The 4,840-nt window shown below is 37.9% G+C and overlaps 1 pseudogene; it reads left to right on the top strand.

Annotated features, from left to right (window-relative positions):
• The first annotated feature begins 1,336 nt into the window (after positions 1-1,336).
• LOC136383601 (small nucleolar RNA U3) lies at positions 1,337-1,418 on the top strand (annotated as a pseudogene).
• Positions 1,419-4,840: the final 3,422 nt, after the last annotated feature.

The raw sequence follows: 4,840 nt of genomic DNA on the forward strand, positions 1-4,840 counted from the left end.
AGATGCAAAAGACAACAGACAGGCTTGGTCAAGCACATGGACCTCTGTTAGAGAAAAATACCACCCCGGGACATGACCACCCACCATGAACTGGTTTTAGTTAAAAGGTGTTCATTTCAGACCATCCTGCATGGTCACTGTAGGTCTCTGAATCTGCAAGGCCACCAGGCAGGCCTCCCTTGACCTTGTGAGGTTCAGCATGGGGCCCCTTTTTCATCTACATACTGAAACCGTGGACTTTGCCTCATCAAAGAGAAATAAACATACAGATAAACTATCAACAGGTCAACTCCGTCCTTAATGTCAAAACTAGCATCCTAAAAAACTAAACTCCATTTAACAAAAGCTCACTTCATTATAACTGAGAATAAATATATAGAAATTTAGTGACCTATACCAAAAGAGTATTACCTTCATGTTTTTCCCACTGTAACGACTATACTGTCTGATGTTTCAAACCAACTCCCACAACTTTGAAGTAAACATTTTTTAACACAGAGAGGCCTCGACAGAAACTACAATTTCTTTATCCCTCTGTACTATTTACTTAATTATACCATTAGTTTGATTGTCTTTTCTAGTGAATTGGTTTAAAAGGATTAAGAAAGAGCCCTTACATGTAAATGCTAAAGACAATCCTGCATTTCTCTGACACACAGAATGCCAAACACTTTTTAGCTTCACTATATATAGATACACAGGCAGACATCATGGCTGTAGAGCTTAAAGAATTTTAACGACACAAACACCATCTGGATCAAGGAAAAGTGTATTTTCAGCATCGTAGACCATTCCCCCACACCTTCTTCCACCTGTCACTTCCCTCTTCCATGAAAATACCCACTGTCCTGATTTCTAACCCCAGAGATGAATTTTGCTGATTTTTTTTTTTTTTGACAGAGAGAGAGAGTCAGAGAGAGGGACAGATAGGGAAAGACAGGAATGGAGAGAGACAAGAAGTATCAATTCTTCCCATTGTGGCTCCTCAGTTGTTCATTGATTGCTTTCTCATATGTGTCTTTACCAGGGGGCTACAGCAGACCCAATGACCCCTTGCTCAAGTCAGCGACCCCGTGCTCAAGGTAGTGAGCCCACACTCAAGCCGGCGACCTCGGGGTTTTAAACGAGGGTCCTTTGCATCCCAGTCTGATGTTCTATCCACTGTGCCACTACCTGGTCAGGAATTTTACTGATTTTTTAATTTCGTATAGATGTCATACATGCGTCCTTTCTCATATCTATTATCTTAAATGGAATCCCACTTAAGACATCATGTTTTTGCTTGTAGCAGATTTTTGTTTCACTTTTACATTGTTATTCTATTTTATGAATATAGAAGACTATACTTTTAGGGATCATTTCTATAGTTCGTTACATGAATATGGCAAAGTACATTTATCTATTCTCCCTCAGTAGGAATTGGTAGATTGTTCTGTTCTTAGTTCTTGCTTTATAATCTTCTCATTCATAAATGTCTTTTGGTACATCTAATATCTATATTTCTGTACATATACGAGCAGGAATGCAATTGCTGGGTCACAGGGCATGTGTTAGTTCACATTTAGTAGACATTGCTGACAGCTTTCTGAAATGGATATAGCAATTTACATTTCAACAGTAGAGCTGCAGATTACCAGTTACCCATGGCCTGGTGGACACATCTATTCTGTCTTTTTAGTTTAGTCAGTCTTTTGGCTCCAAAGTGGTATTCTGTTATTAATTTAACATACCTGGTGGCTGAGTTTGAATGTCTTCTCAAATGTTTACTTAATAGTACTGAACAAAGAGTATTGGATTCAAGCAGAAGGGTGGGTCATAGGAGTCCAAAGAAGGTGTGTCATTGAAGTCTGTATGTTTGAGATGGACACAGAAGAATAAATGGAACCATTTGACTAGTACAAAAAGATGACTTTGAGGTGGGAAGAGGAAGAGGGATTTAGATGTTGATGGTTTAGAGTAGTGATAACTGCTGTAAAAGAAACACAGGCCTGAAAATATGTTAATACATAAGGACTAATCCTGAGTCCAATGTATTTAGAGCACAAAATAGATGGAGACAGTAATAGGAGAAAAGATTATGGAAGAAGATTCAAGCTCGATCTGGAGAAAGACTTGAATGTCCTCAGCAAGGAGGTAGGGCTCTGTTGTTTACAAAATAAACTGAAAACTTATATAATTTCTAAATAATAAAGAACATGTTTTAGGTTCCTGAAATATTAAATTTATTTTGCTTATTTTTGCCTTGTGCAACATTTTTATCTTGTAGAGATCTGTGCAGGCCCATAAAGAAGACAGATTTAGATACCATTAATGATTAATATTGTTTCAAAATTGAAATCCATGATTCATTGTTTGTACAGAGGTGAGCTCTAATATCATGAATGAATAATACAAAATATTACACAAGGGAATTCAGACTCATTCTATGAATAATATAGCAGACAGCTTTTGGACAAGCTACACAAATTATTTTACTTAAAAATATCAATCTGTATACAGAAAGGAAAACTGAGTTTAGGGCAGTAGATTAAAATTGTAGAAGCCAATGAATTTTATATTTTAAAAACATTTGAGCTAGTCCTGCTTCTAGAAATATTAATACATTATTTTGTTTTAATTTGTTATGAATCTATAATTAGACTGTCATGCATTCAGTTCTAAATGGCCACTTATAGGTCAATGACCTTCAAAAAGTTATTTAAACCACATGAGCCTCATTGGTCCTATCTATAATGTGAAATTATCATCAGGTTGCAGAAATTATTTAATTTTTACAGAAGAACTATCTGGCACAAATTAATATAATCATATTAGTGGATGGTTTTGTTTTTAACTGCCACTGATTCTCTCTCATACTGAATGCTACCTTCTTCCACTTTCTGATATTTGGGGATGATTGTTGCAAGTAATCCAACGGTACCTGTCCTGCTTACCATTCCACAATGTCGGTGACAGACTCAGTATGTCAACATTTTAGGGCTTTCTATAAAATTCTGTAATTGATTTTAAATGTTTCATGGAAATTCTGTGAAGTTACACACATCTGTTGATCCCTGAACTTAGGGGCTTTATAGAGTCCTATGCAATTAATGTGTTTTCCCATTCCCTTAAAATTCTTGACAAATAAATAAAAAAAGAACTCGTGTTCAAAAGTGTATAATACATTAAGTTGAAGTAGACAGCAACATAAAATGAACAGCTGGGTACGTACTACCAAGTCAAGGCACTGACCATGAGGGGCTGCATCTGGAGCTACCCTGACCCCATTTTCTCCCTCCTTCCCAAATCAATGACCCCCTGAAAACTATACCTGCTATTCCCCACATCTTTTACCTTCTTCACTACCCTCGTAAGCATCCCTGATTCGACTCAAGCGTTGTGTGCTCGAGACAACACATGGCTGGGCAACATAATGCCTTTATCGTCTCAGACATATTCACTGCCCTCACTGTCAGGTTTCTGAGAGTCAAAGCCATTAATGCATGAAGTTGACTTCCGTTGTTTTGTTTTTTTTCCTGTTTCTTGGAGTATTTACGATGATTTACCCATTCTAGACTGGTGTACGTTCTGATTGTCTTCAGTATTTTGCCATCGTGACTTTTGTTACTCTTTAACTTTCTTGTGGTTGTCCTGGGACATGGGCAAGCAATTTTCAAAATGACTATTCTGTGTATGGGCCCGCCTTATGGAAGCAGTGGACCCTCACGCTCACCGCACTTTGGATCACCTGGGAGCTGCTACAACCTCCCTACAGCCAGGTGTCACTGCCTAGCAATTAAAGCAGGCGGGAAAGGGTAGAGCCAGGCTTTTAAAGATTCCCAGGGGGACCCCCACCACACCAGTGTGGAAACCACTCAGCAAAGAACTGGTTCAACTCTCCTCCAGATGCCAGACATACTTTTCCCAGCAACCACATCCTATTGTCCATCTACAGCTGTGGTGGGTAAGTGTTTCTGTTATTCCATATCTTCACCAAGATTCTGTATTTAGCCAGTTTTTAAAAGTTTGTCAAGCTGGTTGTTGAGAAATAGCATTTGCACAGGGTTTGAGTTTGTGTTTCCATTGTTTGCACGTGAGGTGGGACATTTGCTTTAACTTGTACACAGGGCATTTTTGTGGTTTTGTCTGTAGAAAGTGTTTTCGTCTCTCTGCCTGAAATGATCTTGGTTTAGTTATTGGTTGGTAGAAAATATTTATACTTTGTTGGAAATCCTTTGACAGGTAAACATCCTTATATGGCTTTGAGAGCTCTGCCTCGTTCTGAGGTTGTAAACTGACCTTCCTCCCCAAATGGCAAATTTTAGCAATTTTGTGGAAGCAAGAGCATCTGTTGAATTGACTAAATGGTTTTTCCCCCTACTTCTCAATGCAGTTGATATCTTTAAATCTAATTGTCCATGCGTCTTTTGAATTAAGCCCTCTGTATTCAAGCCATATTTTTCCAATGTATGGCTAAGTTCAATCTGTTAATATTGTAGTTAGTAAATTTGTATCTATTGTTCTGAAATGAAGTGTTTATACTTTTCTATGGGTTTTTGTGCCATGTTGCTTTTATCCAGTTATTTTAATGAGTTGTTGTTGTTGTTCTTCTTCTCCTTCTTTTTTACTTCAGAAAGCTTTTCTATATTTTAAGAAAACAATTTCCCACATGAAGTCGTTTGTTTTTAAGACAGAGCGGTCAAAGGAGCACCCTGACTCAGTAGCTCTGGATCCTAGCTTTGCTGTTTGCTGGCTGTGTGAACCTCAGGAATTAATATGCTAGCCATGTGTGGACGAGGCTGTTTTCTGATAACAAAGCAAGAAAAAAATTAAATTTGTCCCTTATGAAGTTTTTTCTTTC

This window comes from Saccopteryx leptura, chromosome 11 (assembly GCF_036850995.1).
Source record: "Saccopteryx leptura isolate mSacLep1 chromosome 11, mSacLep1_pri_phased_curated, whole genome shotgun sequence".
NCBI classification, from domain to species: Eukaryota; Metazoa; Chordata; class Mammalia; order Chiroptera; family Emballonuridae; genus Saccopteryx; species Saccopteryx leptura.